The 14,906-nt window shown below is 37.5% G+C and overlaps 1 non-coding gene across 1 annotated transcript; it reads right to left on the bottom strand.

The window, feature by feature from the left end:
- Nucleotides 1–10,060: 10,060 nt before the first annotated feature.
- On the bottom strand, nucleotides 10,061–10,142 carry Trnas-uga (transfer RNA serine (anticodon UGA)). Its single transcript has one exon. It is a non-coding gene; the product is annotated as a tRNA-Ser (tRNA).
- Between the last annotated feature and the right edge of the window lie 4,764 nt (nucleotides 10,143–14,906).

Genomic DNA, 14,906 nt, shown 5'->3' with positions numbered 1-14,906 from the left:
CATTTACCAAAATGGATCCTGATCTCTACCTTTCACCAACCAACACAACCTATCCTTGGATACTTGAATATGGATTCGCAGACGTATAGACGGTTTCCATAGTTGGTGATACTAGCTTATATCTGGTTCTGACTATTTCAAAAAAAATTTTTTGGAGTGCAGTAGAGAGAGGTTGCTAGTTGAGAGTGTCTTACTAATAATCCTTCCTTTTTCCCCATTGACTACTAGGACGTGGCCGGCGCCGTTATTAATCATATAAATCATATAAAAAAAGGGAGAGCATCAGTTTTGTACAATGAGAACGGCTGCTAATCCCAAGCACCATTCTTTTGGACTTTGTGCAAAATTGATTGTCTCGATTAATCACGGAGTAGCAACCATTGGCGACGTGGAACTTGTTCTGCTTAGCCACGCCAGAGATCATGGAATTCGAAATGCAAAGTTTGAAATTGAATGTAAAATATACGAAGTTCCTCTAGAATCGATTTAAAAAAAACTGTAAGTGAAGCATTTCGAGTTCAATGATTTAAGGTGGATATGAGTAGTCAACCAAGCTAAGCTAAGCCAATTAAATCCGCATGGTATGTACTTAGTAGGATACAGTGTTTGTTATATAGTTCTCAACTCGAAAATAACCCAAATACAAAACCATACAACCCCTCCCCCCCCTCACTAGCTCATCTAAATTGTCGTTTGGTACCAAATTTTCGATCGTCTTTGTGCACAGACATACACAGACTTTTTTTTCCAAATTGCCCAGATTTATTATCCTCAACACCTGGCTTCCTTGGTTAGGGATGCTATCAAATTAAAGCGAAAAAGACTCGCAGAGTACAAAATCACTCGGTCCAGTTCGAAGCAATTAAGGACGCGAAAACCGCAAGCTGGCAGCAGATTACCAAAGAAGTACACCCTAATACCCCCTCTAATGTACTTTGGGCCGAAATAAAAATCCTCAGCGGGAACTCCCGTAAAAATTCTTCCCATATTCTCCTCAACAACAAGTGCAAAAACGATCCTTCTATCATAGCAGATTATGTAACATGGTTCGATTATGTTGCATGGTCTTATTATGTCACATGGTCGATTATGTTACATGGTCAGATTATGTCACATGGTCCGATTATGTTGCATGGGCGAATTGTGTTGCATGGTTCGATTATGTCACAATTATGTTGCATGATCGGATTATGTCACATGGACATGGTCGTATAGTGTCAATGGTCGATTATGTTGCATGGTCCGATTATGTCACACGGTCAGATGATGTTGCATGGTCGGATTATGTCACATGTTCGATTATGTTGCATGGTCAGAATGTGTTACAAGGTCCGATTATGTAACATGGTCCGATTATGTTACATAATCGGACCATGTTACATGATCGGATGATGTCACATGATCGATTATATTGCATAGTCGGATTATGTTACATGGTCGATTATGTTGCATGGTCACATTATGTTGCAAGCTCCGATTATGTTGCATGTTGGATGATGTCACGTGGTCGATTATGTTGTATGGTCCAATTATGTTGCATGATTGGATTATGTCAAATGATCGATTATGTTGCATGGTCAGATTATTTCACAAGGTCGGGTTATGTTGCATGGTCAGATTATGTTGCATGGTTGGATAATGTCACATGGTTAGATTATGATATAAAAATCTGACTATGTTGTCAAACTATTTAAAAATATGACAAAGTGATTAAATGTTTGAAATGTGGTATCTTCCAGATTGTTGTCATTTTTTAACCACATATTTAATTTTATTGCCAATTTTTTGTGATAATTTTGTCATAATGTTGTCTTATTTATATCACATAAGACATATTTTTGACAAAGATTTCTCGAAGTTTAGTCATTTTATTGTTAAATTATTTTTGTTGTCATGTTTTTTCATTGTATTGTGAAAATTTTGCTTCATTTTTGTGTTATTTTTCATATTTTTATCACATTTGTTAAATTTTGTCTCATTTTTCGGATATTTGGTTTATTTTTGTTATGTTGTCATAATTGTTAGATTGTTGTCATAAATTTATCATGTTTTCAACATACACGCAGAGAAAACTTGGATTTTGAAACAAAACAAAACTGACTTTGATTCAAAAAATTCATTTTTTGGATTCAATCTCCTGTTTACTTTGAATCGATGAATTATGGTTTTGTTTCAAATGAATAATTTTTGAAAGAAAGAATTAATTTTTTGAATCGAAAAATTTTGGACTTTGGTTTTAAACAAATTCTTTGATTCAAAAGACATTTGTTCAATTGCAAATTTATTTGGAAACAAAGTAAATTTTCTTTCAACCAAAGAAAAATGTATTCAATGCAACGGAATAAATTCTTAAAATAAAAACTTCAAACTTAGAAGGTTTTTTGCATTGAGCAAGAAGTATTTAAAACGAAAAATCGGTTCAAGTTTGGCTGGTCGTGTTAAAATGTGGATCAGAATTAGCTTGGTTAGCAGGATTCCGGATAAAGTATGGTAATTGAATGTTAATTAAAGAATATATATTGAAGAATTTCAATAAGTGCTTGCAATTTTACAGGACCACGGCCGATGAATGGTTTTCCAAGTCCATGGATGTCTCATCCGAGGTGACACCGCTCCAATCCAACGATCAGGTCCACGAAAATTGAAACCAGATGATTCGATTAAAGTAAACCAGTTTGTGACCTAGTGTTTAATTTATTTGTGAATGACAATAAATTTTATTTTTAAAATCGTTTCTTTTTATTATTTGAAATTCCTAATAGGAATTTCAAAACAACAGAAAATATTTCTTCCAATTGGAATAAATAGAAAATGGTCCAATGAATTAATGCTTTTAAATCTAAATTAAATTACCTTGTGGCAAAACAAAGCAACTTGAAATCAAAAGAAACTGTTTTTTGTATCAAAGTACTAGTATTTTGAATCAAAGAGTTTTCAAAAGATAAATTCTTTGAAACAAACGAAAATTCATTTGACACAAAGAAATTTTTATTTATCCCAAAATCAAAGGAAAAAATCCTTTGTTTTTGCGGCACTTTCCTTTGAAATAAAAAATCTTTTCGCTGCGTGTATCTATCACAATGTGTCATAATTTAGTCATTTTTTGACCACATTTGTCATGTTTTTGAGATTTTCGTCATATGTTTACTTCATTTGTCATTTTTAATTACCATAGACCATAAATTCAATTCTCAAGAAATTTATATTCATCCATCCTCTTCCCTTCAAATAATCGTATAGTCTTAGCAATTTTCAAGTCGCGTTTTCTTTTCGAACCCCAATTCACAATTTGTAAAAATGGCAAAAACAAATGATTGCTGAAATTATCAGCAACTTTCGCTGACATTGGTTGAATGCTTAAGCTGCAGTCATAGATCAAATACAGTGAGTGACAGAAATGCCTAAGCGAAAGACGCTTTCATAGCAGTCGAGTGAAACAAGTTAGTTCGGGTTCACGAGTGAGCTTTCTACTGACTGAAAGACACACTTACACAGCTTTCTCTCTGTACACTGACAAATCATTTGACACTTTAGTGTGTAAAATTTCACACATTATCGAAATAAGTAGACCAACACTTTAAATGTGTGAAGGTACTGCTGCACATTAATGTAAAACACCCTTTAAGGAAAAGAAATGTGGGCGTTTCACACATTATGCAAAGGGCGTTTGAAACGAGAAAATGTGTGAAATCATAAAGCGCTTGGAAAGGAAAATGTGTAAAATAAAGCAATGTTTCAATGATCTGGGATGATTCGGAACTAAAATTAAAAATTTGTTGCTATTTCAATTCAAATAACTTTTATTGAACCAATTATTTTATTTATTTACATAGTATTCCGTCTTACGACATAACTTGACGAACATAATTCCTAAAATTCACTCGGTCCATGGCAACCGTTTTCCAATTCCTCGGGCACCCCACGTTCGCCAGATCACGCTCCACTTGGTCTAACCACCTCGCTCGTTGCGCCCCCGCTCGTCTTGTTCCTACCGGATTCGTAGCGAACACCTGTTTTGTAGGACAGTCGTCTGGCATTCTCGCAACATGTCCTGCCCAGCGTATCCGGCCAGCTTTCGCCACCTTCTGGATACTGGGTTCGCCGTAGAGTCGCGCGAGCTCGTGGTTCATCCTTCGCCTCCACACTCCGTTCTCCTGTACGCCGCCAAAGATGGTTCTTAACACTCGTCGCTCGAATACTCCGAGTGTACGCAGGTCCTCCTCGAGCAATATCCATGTCTCGTGCCCGTAGAGAACAACCGGTCTAATAAGCGTCGTATACAGGTTACACTTTGTGCGAGGGCTAAGTCTTCTCGACCGCAGTTGCTTGTGGAGTCCATAGTAGGCACGACTTCCGCTGATAATTCACCTCCGGATCTCACGGCTGGTGTCATTGTCTGCGGTCACCAGTGAGCCGAGATAGACAAAAATCCGCAGGCCAGCATATACTTCGTCTTGGACGTATTAATCATCAACCCAATCCTTCCTGCTTCGCGTTTCAGTTTGCGGTAGATCTCCTCCACCGCCGCAGATGATCTGCCGACTATATCAATGTCGTCGGCAAAGCAGATAAGTTGACTGGATCTGTTGAAAATCGTGAACCGCATTTCGCCCACCGCTCGTCGAAAAACACCTTCCAGCGCCACATTGAACATCATGCAGGATAGACCATCACCTAGTCGAAGCCCCCTGCGCGATTCGAATGAACTCGACAATTCACCCGAGATCCGCACACAGCACTGCGTTCCATCCATCGTCGCCTTGATCAGTGTGATCAGCTTCCCGGAAAAGCCGTTCTCGTCCATGATTTTCCATAGCTCGTTACGGTCGATCGTGTCGTATGCGGCTTTGAAGTCGATGAATAGATGGTGCGTAGGGACTTGGTGTTCACGGCATTTTTGGAGGATTTGCCGTAATGTGAATATCTGGTCCGTCGTAGACCGTCCCTCCATAAAGCCGGCCTGATGACTTCCCACGAATCTGTTTGCTTGTGGCGTTAGGCGGCGGAGTAGGATTCGGGACAACACTTTGTAGGCGGCATTGAGGACAGTGATCGCTCGGTAGTTCTCACAGTTCAATTTGTCGCCCTTCTTGTAGATGGGGCATATTACCCCCTCCTTCCACTCCTCCGGTAGCTGTTCTATGTCCCAGATCCGGATTATCAACCGGTGTAGGCAATCGGCCAACCTGTCCGGGCCCATTTTGATGAGTTCAGCTGTGATGCCATCCTTCCCAGCCGACTTGTTTCTATTCAGCTGGCGAATGGCTTCCTTAACTTCACTCATCGTTGGGAGTGGCTCCTCTACGTCGTTGGCTACGCCGGCGATGTACCTTCCCCCACCGTCTTGATCTCCTGCATGTGCGCCGTTCAGGTGTTCATCGAAGTGCTGCTTCCCCCTTTTCATCACCTCAGGATTGTCCGTCAGGATACCCCCGTCCTTATCCCGGCACATTTCGGCTTGCGGCACGAAGCCTTTGCGGGATGCGTTGAGTTTCTGATAGAACTTTCGTGTTTCTTGGGAACGATGCAGCTGCTCCAGCTCCTCGAGCTCCTCCTCCTCCAGGCGGCGCTTTTTCTCCTGGAAAAGTCGGACTCGCTGCCTCTTCCGCTGTCGGTGATTTTCCACATTTCGACGGGTGCCTCTTTGCACTACTGCCACCCGCGCGGCATTCTCTTCGTCCATCACCCTCCTACCCTCCTCGTCGAACCAGTCGTTCCGTCGAGATCGCTCCACATAACCGATGACGTTCTCCGCAGCACTGTTGATGGCTGTTTTGATGGTATCCCAACAGTCCTCGAGAGGGGCTTCGTCAAGCTCGCCCTCTGCCGGCAGCACTGCTTCGACCGATTGCGCGTAGTCTGCCGCGACCTCAGGTTGCTTCAGTCGCGCGATATTTAACCGAGGCGGGCGCCGGTTTCGCGTGTTGTTCACTACGGAGAGTTTTGAGCGCATCTTCACCATCACCAGATAATGGTCCGACTCGATGTTGGCGCCCCGACAGGATCTGACGTCGATGATGTCCGAGAAGTGCCGGCTGTCGATCAAAACGTGGTCGATCTGTGATTGAGGTTGGTACGGTGATCTCCAGGTGTACTTGTGTGGGAGGCGGTGCTGGAAAAAGGTACTACGTACGGCCATTCGTTTGGAGGCGGCAAAATCAATAAGTCTGAGGCCGTTTTCGTTGGTCAGCTGGTGTGCACTGAACCTTCCAATTGTCGGTTTGAATTCCTCCTCCTGGCCGACCTGAGCATTGAAATCCCCGATGACGATTTTGATATCATGTTTTGGGCAACGGTCATATTCACGCTCCAGCTGCGCGTAGAATTCGTCTTTGTCGTCACCGGTACTTCCGAAGTGTGGGCTGTGCACGTTGATGATGCTGATGTTGAAGAACCGGCCCTTGATTCTCAACCGGCACATTCGAGAGTTGATCGGCCACCACCCGATCACGCGCTTTTGCATCTTTCCCATCACTATAAAAGCTGTTCCAAGCTCGTGTGTGTTGCCGCAGCTCTGGTAGATGGCACGACCATCTGGGTACGTTCGTACCGTGGAGCCCTTCCAGCATACCTCCTGAGTGCTACGATGTCGAATTTGCGGCTCTTCAATTCGTTGGAGAGCACGTGGGTACTGCCCACAAAATTTAGAGATCGGCAGTTCCATGTTCCAAGTTTTCAATCGCTAGTCCCTTTTCGTCGCGTGGGTCTTTGCCGATTTCCATCCGAAATTTGTTGTTCGTTGTTCGTTGCTTATGTTTTTTGTAGTCACAGGCTCGCAAGGCCCGCAGCTAACCCCACTATCTCGCAGGAGGACCGTCGTGATGTTGCTGTTTTGGGTCCCGAACACCACCAGGACGCTGATGCACTCCGCACGCCGCCCCTGACATGGAGAACAGACGCGTACGAAGCCCCCTATCTCAGTTTGCATGCGACCAAAGCATCCACCGGGGTTGGGTACCCGATCTCCGCTTAGGTTGCTCGCACCCCAGCTAGCACCACGGGGAGGTAGAGAATCGGAGTTGCAGACAAGAGGTGATATGACCACTACCCGAAGTTTGGGTGTATGGGGTCTCGAGTTGCACATTGTCTACTTCACTAGCCAATATTAGAAGATTCGCAATGAATTGGTCCTATTTATGAGCTGGTGTGGGAATAAACATTTCATGCAGCGGAGAACACGGGTGGGATCTGAAAAAAAAATTAAAACGATATTCGATATTGTTGAAAGGTTTGATTTAATTAGTGACGGTTACTTACCAACAATTGACCATACGACTCAAGACGACGATTTGGTCCTAGAATTTCCACGGTTTTTTGTTCCTACGGCTCCTTCATGATTCGTGCAAAACTGATGAAGGAGAATCTGGAACAATAAGTTTTATTTCACACAGTTTTTTTTTTACCCGCTTATTTCGCACAAAAATCAGTTTGACAGCTCCATATATTTGCCGAAAATGTGTGAAACGTTTTTGTAAAATGTGTGAAATGATTTATCAATGTAGGCACGAGGATGACCGAGCCGATCAGAAGCTTTTATATTGTTGACTTTTCTATTCCGTTCATTTCAGTTAAAGCTTTTAACACTGATAGAAAATCACAGTCAGTATCTTTTTTGCTTTAAGAAAATTTGCAGCTCTGGTTCAGAATATCACACCGAAATGAGATAACTAATAAATAGTAAATAGTTATTTAGTGACCTTTCAAATATTACGTAACACGTTTAGGAGGGGTTAGCCGTTAGCAGTTTGTTACGGTTTGTAAAGTTTTGATAGAAAATCTGATAAAAATGTGTTACGTAGGAGGGTGGGGGGTCGCAAATGACCGAAAATTGCGTTGCGTAATATTTCAACGGCCCCTTAAGGACATGACAAAGAAAGTGAATAAAAATTTATTCTGCGTTAATAACTTGTTTTCAACACTATGTTTTTTGAAAACCTCTCCCTTCTTTCAGAGGGGAGACAGGAGACAGGGTGGAGGTTACTTTTTTAATTTTAATCAGGAACACTTAACTTTTTCAGTTCATTCGTCTCTGAGAGTTATAATGTTATTTAGCTACAAAAATGGTTCTATGGTAGATCAAGATCCCTCCACACATTAGTCGATCGAGAGGGGGTGTGTGAATTTCATTCAATTGAAACATATATGGAAATGGTGATTTGAATCGTTTTTAAAGATATTTCCAACCACCATCGTAAAAATGTTTCTACTAAGTGAATTTTCTAAATTCCATAACAACACGTTTTGCCCAAAGTTAAAGGTAAATCAGCTAGATGATAATTTAGTTCTTAGCTCTAATTTCCACTCAAACGGGTCTCTTCCTTTCTTCGTTCAACCCAAAAATTAACTTCAACTACAGATCTATATCGTAAGACAACTCAACTGACGAGTTAACCTTGTGGTATGGTGACGGAAAGTGGACCCCGAGAGCTTAAGTTCGATAGTAATTTTGGTAATTTTAATACAGTCAATAATCTGGTAAATATAATCGTTTGAGTAAATCTGTTGATTCTTTATGAATGTTAGCTGAGTAGGAACATATAAAGCAAATAAAAGCAAAGTTTTAATTTTACATACAAAACAAATTTAAGATCAATTTTTAACAACAGATAAAATATGTTACAAAATAAGAATTTTTCATCATTGTATTTCAACTCCTGTTGCAGCTCTTATTTTTTTTTCAATTGAATTATTAAACGATGTACTCAAAATCCAAAATTTACATATTTTTTATCAATTTTACAAAAAGTAGCAAATGATAAGCTATTTTATACTTTATGGCAAAATTAATATAGATTTTTTTTTGTTAATTCACTAAAAACATGAGTTAATATGTCTAAATAGATCTATGTATTAAAGTTTAAAAGCTTACCCAACTTCTGATTTCTAAACTTCATAATATCTCAACACTAAGTCACGACTCAGTGAACTTTCAAAAGCTCCGGAAGCATCCATATTTAGTTAGACTGCTGCAGCAACCGGCTCTGGTGAGGTGAAATTCCCGTGAACAATATTTTAATGATTCCGATAAGTTTCGAGTCGAGTGGTTCTCGGTTGTCGTGTTTTGGGGTTATAATTCCTGGCACGAAAATCATTCCCTTCCGCTTAAAATCCCCTAGTGTTCTTTCCGGGGAAATGTACCGCACACATGGTTATGAGTATGTTGTCGAAACGAGTGTTCAAATTTACATGCCCTCCTTCATCATAGCGCAATCTATCGTGTCACCAATCAGCAGCTCGTTAAAATCCCACATGAAATATCATTAATTTTCCTAGGAGGATTTATGCTATGGTTCCGCAAAGAATGGAGGCAAGTATCGCATGACATGAACCTGATCCTGCATAATAATTTTCTAAAAGTTTTGTGTGTTGAGCAATCACGTGTAAGTAGTTTACCAACAATCTGAGCGTAAGAAATAAAAAAAAACTCTAAAAAGTACTTAATCTCCTGGCGATATTCCGCGAGTCACATTTCAACGACATAAGCAAACACACATCCTCACGGTTTCAAAATTGACAGGGATGCGGTCATCCATCGTCTAAAATTTACGATTATGTTTGTTCCGTTTGCTCGCTGCTTTGACTGCCGATGATGCTTCCGAGAGTGCTTCCCAGAAGCTTCCGGAGAGCAAAATTCTTCGAAAGTTAGCCCCAGATGAGGGTTCATAAATTCTATTCAACTGCTATTTGCGTATTTGATGATTGTGGGAAGATAGACTTCGGACAGGCTGAGTTACGTTGAGCTGCAGGGAATACTTAGCTCCGGAGATTTATGTAGATACATTGCAAGTCTGGAATCAACGATTAGTATTTAGCGCTTCATATGTGTAGTTTATAGCTATAGCAGTTAAAAAAAAGTGGATGAAGTCAACTTGAGTGTTCCATAAAAAACCATCATTTTTTTCTTCTAAGAAAATTTCAATTCACAGGATTTTTTTTCTTTATTTAAGGAACTTTTTTTGGCATTCAGGTCCAATCACAGGATTTGAAATTGATAAAAAAAAACTATATCAATATATTTAAAAATTAATAATTATCAAACGGTTAAGTGGCAAAAAAGTAACGCTGTAGACAGGATTCGAACCTGTGCGGGTAGAACCCAATGGATTTCAAGTCCATCTCCTTAACCGCTCGGACACCACAGCTTAGTGAGAAAGTGACTAAAGCTGGCAAACTAAATGGTCATTGGCTCTAATTAATGGCCGCCAATAGTTCACGGAACAAATGTTTTATCCAGAACGCTGACAGGTTTTTTTTTGCAGAGAAAGACAAAAACTTGTTCCTATCGAAGGAAAGCATAGATTTGTCTCGTCTTGAAGCTTCAACGAACTAACATGGAGCGATGTTTTGGAACGTTGGAGAAATGGATCGAAATTAGCATTCTTAAACGCTTATTAAATATGTTGATGTTTGATCAAATTATCAACATCTCTGACATTTTGGTTCATAGCATAGCATGCAGCGGTCGGTGATTTTGCTCTGGGGGGAGGCAGGTCACTGTCAAATTTTCCTGAGCTTTTTCATATCGTGCGTCGTAAGGTTTACATAGCGAAATTTTAATGATTCTCATTTTGCAACTAAACATTCAACATGCTAATATTTGAGATAAGTTTTTAATAAAAATTGCTATGAAATTCAAACTGATTCTCAAACTCTAATGTTTTTTTTATTATTCTGTTATATATCTCTGAATAAACATCCGTAAATAAATATCTTGTTGTTTTTATCATTTTTTTTTAATCTTTTTGTTATGGTGGATTGTGGTTGAAGAATTCAACTCCTAAATCTGAATATAATTATGAGATGAAATAATGAATATTAGCTTTCGGAATTCCACTTTCGTTGATTTGCTCTTGAATTTCAAGTTCTCATTCTAATTTTATTTAATCTGAAACGAATGAGATGAAATTTTATCCGTTCGTTTCGGGAAGTTACAAATTTGCAACAAAAAAAGTTAGAACAACGAAAAATTGTTTTCTATTTCTTTAAAGATACATTGTTTCCAAATTTTAAACACGATCCTTACAAAATAATTTAAAATTAATTAATTAAAAATATAGGATAAATTTCTGATGGAAAAAGGCAACTAAATTATCATATTTAATAACTGCAATAAGCTGATTTGAATTGATTCTGGAGTACTGAGTCCAAATGTGCATTTATTTTCATTATATCAGCTCTCGCATTTGAGATTAACGACTAATATTTCAAAATAGGAAAATTTTGATAAATTTGTGTACATTTTTTCGAGAAAAAAACTGTATAGCGATCAACTTTCTCGATAACTGAGAGTAATTTTAACTTCTAGGAAAATGTTTCTGAAGTTCTCTTTTGGATTATATTCCAGTTCTACGATAATCCAGGAATTTGACAAAGTTTTAAAGAAAAAAATTTTAGCTGTTTTAATCGCAAAAAGTGATATAGACTCCAGCAAAGGTATATATTTAACAAAATCTATAATATAAAAATTGAAGAACGCCATTTTATGTCAGGCAGGAAAAGTTAATTTCATAAAAATTGTAGAGTTACATTTTTTCAAGCATTGTATCTTCGACATTAGAAAATCTAGAAAGATTTAAAATCAGTTTTAAGTTTGTATGTAGGATTATTCCTTTTTCACAGCATCACAGCTCCAAAACTAGAGGTAATAAGTAAATCTGACGGCATATTCGGTATCATGACCAAAGTTACCGAAATCACAGAAAAATCTATAATTTCACAGAATTTTGAGTCAATTTTCATCACAGAATCTGTGTCACAGAACACAGAATTTTAGAAATATTCACAAATTTTGCAGAATTCTAAAATTTTGGACGTTTTTGAAAAATTCTATTTTTTTATGTCAACATAAATTATGTTCCTATATTATATTCCGAATTATTCAACCCAAAACCCGGGCAAGCAAATGATCAACAAAAATCAAGTGGAAAACACTTGAATATTTTTTTTTTCATAGAAACACTTCAATTTGTATTTGCGGCTTGCGAAAATCTGTTGATTATTATTTTGATAAAACTTACTCGAATAAAACTTTTTTGGACGCAATAATCGAAAATTCTAATAACTCAATTATAGTTTTTTGTTTGATTTTGCAAATTAAGTGATTAAATCCGGTTTTTACAAAATCCGGGCGACTGAGCAGGACTGCGCTTTTTAAAAAAAATATCGAATATCCGAGCAAGTCCGGATTAAACCGAGGAATCTGGCAAGCTGATGTTAAATCAATAACTACACTTTTAGAAATGTAAAGTTCAAACATTCTGCTTCATCGAATCCAAATCTTCTGATTTGAGAAAATATCAAATTATCAAAATTGAAATTTTGGTATAATGTCGAAAGAACAAATAGAGTAAAGATTTAAGGCACACTGGACAAAGTGCAAAAAGTCATATTGATATAATAAAATTAAAAAAAAAATATTTTAAATTTTTTTATTGATGCTTCAGAAACGTTTTCAGGTAGAAGCCCTACATACATATACAGTCCCCCCACAATCATGAGTCACTTAACGTATCATTCCACCACAAAATATTCGTTTAATCGGGTGTTAGTGGACCAAACATCAAGCTTTGCATGGATTTCAGTCATTAAATATTCCCTCTTTGATTTCAAATATGATTTTGTTTTCAGTTTTGTTGAAAAATAGCATAATTTACCGAAACAATCAACGCATTTGAAAACCACAATTATGGGTCAAAACTGTAACCCGTAACAATTATTAGTCAAATTGCTCACAATTATAAGTCACATGGAAGTCCATGGCAACACCCGAATATCAACATGGAAATCATCAATATTCTGGCAAACATTCAGGGGCATTCATTCCTAGTATACGTTCAAGGGGCATTTGTGTTGAGCTATAGCAACCAAGAAATGTTTTGTTTTGCTTGCAAAAAAGTGACCCATGATTGTGTGAAATTGGGTGGGTGCTGTAACAATTATGGGTCACTTTTGTTTTGCTGAATATGATTGAAATTTTGCATTTTATTTGCTCAGTTTCATTTTAAAAATGTAAACTCGTCCTTTGTGCTTATATGAGACCAATTTATTTTGTTGGAATCTTTGAAATACTCGCATAAGGGGCTTAACGGTTTAAGATGTCAACCTTATAACATTGAAATTTTATGCGATAGTTCAACACATAATAGTTAACGTATGATAAAAACTATTCTAATAGCAGTTTTACTGTTACCAAGCGCACACATAATATTTTCAATGCATTTTGATGCTGTTAGCGATAATCTAAAAATAATAATATGATTACATTTCATTCAGTTCAGCAGATATCAGCAGTTCAAATGTTTGGTGACTAATAATTGTGTGTGACCCATGATTGTGGGGGGACTGTATTATTAACATTATAGTTTGTGGGAGAAAAATGACATTTTTTGCGCCTACCTTGGTGTACCTTAAGGGATTATTGACTTCTAGGTTCATTTTTTCACTTTAAAATTTTCCAATTATTTTATGAAATAAACAGTTATTTTCCTGAATAAAATAGAACATTTAGTTTACAATAATCTCAATTATCCAGAACGATTCAAATTCCAAAAAAAGGAAGCATTTTGAGATAGGATTGGTCGATTTTGGATTGATCTTTATAAGATCGATCTTTTCAGCTCAGATATTTGATTTCTTTAATCGATTATTTAGTATGGAAAAAAAATCGATTAAATCGCTTTATTTTCGATTCGATCTTTCGATCTTTTGGATTCCTTTTCTCACTGAACCGAGGTAGTTATATCCAATCTAGTTTACCGATTTTATGTCAAACAATGCCAACTGTTGAGCATCTTGTCGGATTGCCCTACCTAATATATAAAACTGAATTTGGAAATGGTCCGGTCTGGTCCGGTTGCGTCAATTTCCGATTTTGCCGGGATTTTTCAACATTATTTGCAAAACCAAAAAAAAAATAATTTTCCTTGTGTTTCACTTTTGCACTCAAGAAACAAAATTTCAAAAAATTTCAAATTCAATTCAAATCCAAAATATCTGCTGATAGGTTTCGATAAAAAAAAATGTTTCAAATTTTTAAAAAACTTTTTTTGAATGATATCTGGGATTTCCTCAAATTTGCTCGGATGTGTCCCCAGATTTTGGGATGTGAATTTTGTTAATATGTCCGGATTCTTTGTTACACAGGAAAAGATCGATCTATCAGAGATCGATCCTCCAGCTCCGATTTTTTAGGTGGATCGATCTAACAATCCAATCTTGAACAATAAAAAGTTTAATAAGAAAGTTCAGTTAAGCTCTGAATCATCTGAATCCAGCCAAATTCAGAAACGAGAACTCACGTTCAATGAGACATAAAATTTGGTTAAATAAAGATAAAATGAAAATATTTTTTAAGATCAAATTCTAAATTTGTGTAGAAGACTGCTCCTGTTTTGGTACTGAACTGATACCTACCTTTTATTGCCTTTCTTACAGAAAGGTTTGGTTATCGGTCGATTGGGGAGATCATTAATTATGGGTCTTAGGCATACCTTTATAGGTACCTATCGACTCAGCTCGACGAGTTCTGTTGATGTCTGTGGATTTGTATGTGCCATTTTAAAAATGTCAAGAACGTTTTTGCGAAACTGGGCTGCACAATTAAAATGATTTTAGTCTCAAAAGAATGCATTTTTTTTTCTACACAACCCTTTCAAAAACGGGAAAAAAACAAAATAGTTGAAACAAGTTTTTTACGAAATGCATATTATACAAATTATGGCATAAAAAAAGTTGCTAGTGGCGCCTCGAAGCAGCAGCACCAGCAATTATTCGATTATATTGATGATAACAAAAAAATAAAACTTCTGTCATGAGAATCGATTCCAAAACCTTCATCTCATAAGTCACCAACGCTATCCAGTAGGCTATTGGTACGCTTAAGATTAAGATGCTAAAACTGAAATGGG

This window comes from Uranotaenia lowii, unplaced genomic scaffold, assembly GCF_029784155.1.
Source record: "Uranotaenia lowii strain MFRU-FL unplaced genomic scaffold, ASM2978415v1 HiC_scaffold_426, whole genome shotgun sequence".
Lineage (NCBI taxonomy): Eukaryota > Metazoa > Arthropoda > Insecta > Diptera > Culicidae > Uranotaenia > Uranotaenia lowii.
Note: the sequence above shows the minus strand (reverse complement) of the source record. Positions and strands in the feature narration are given on the sequence as shown.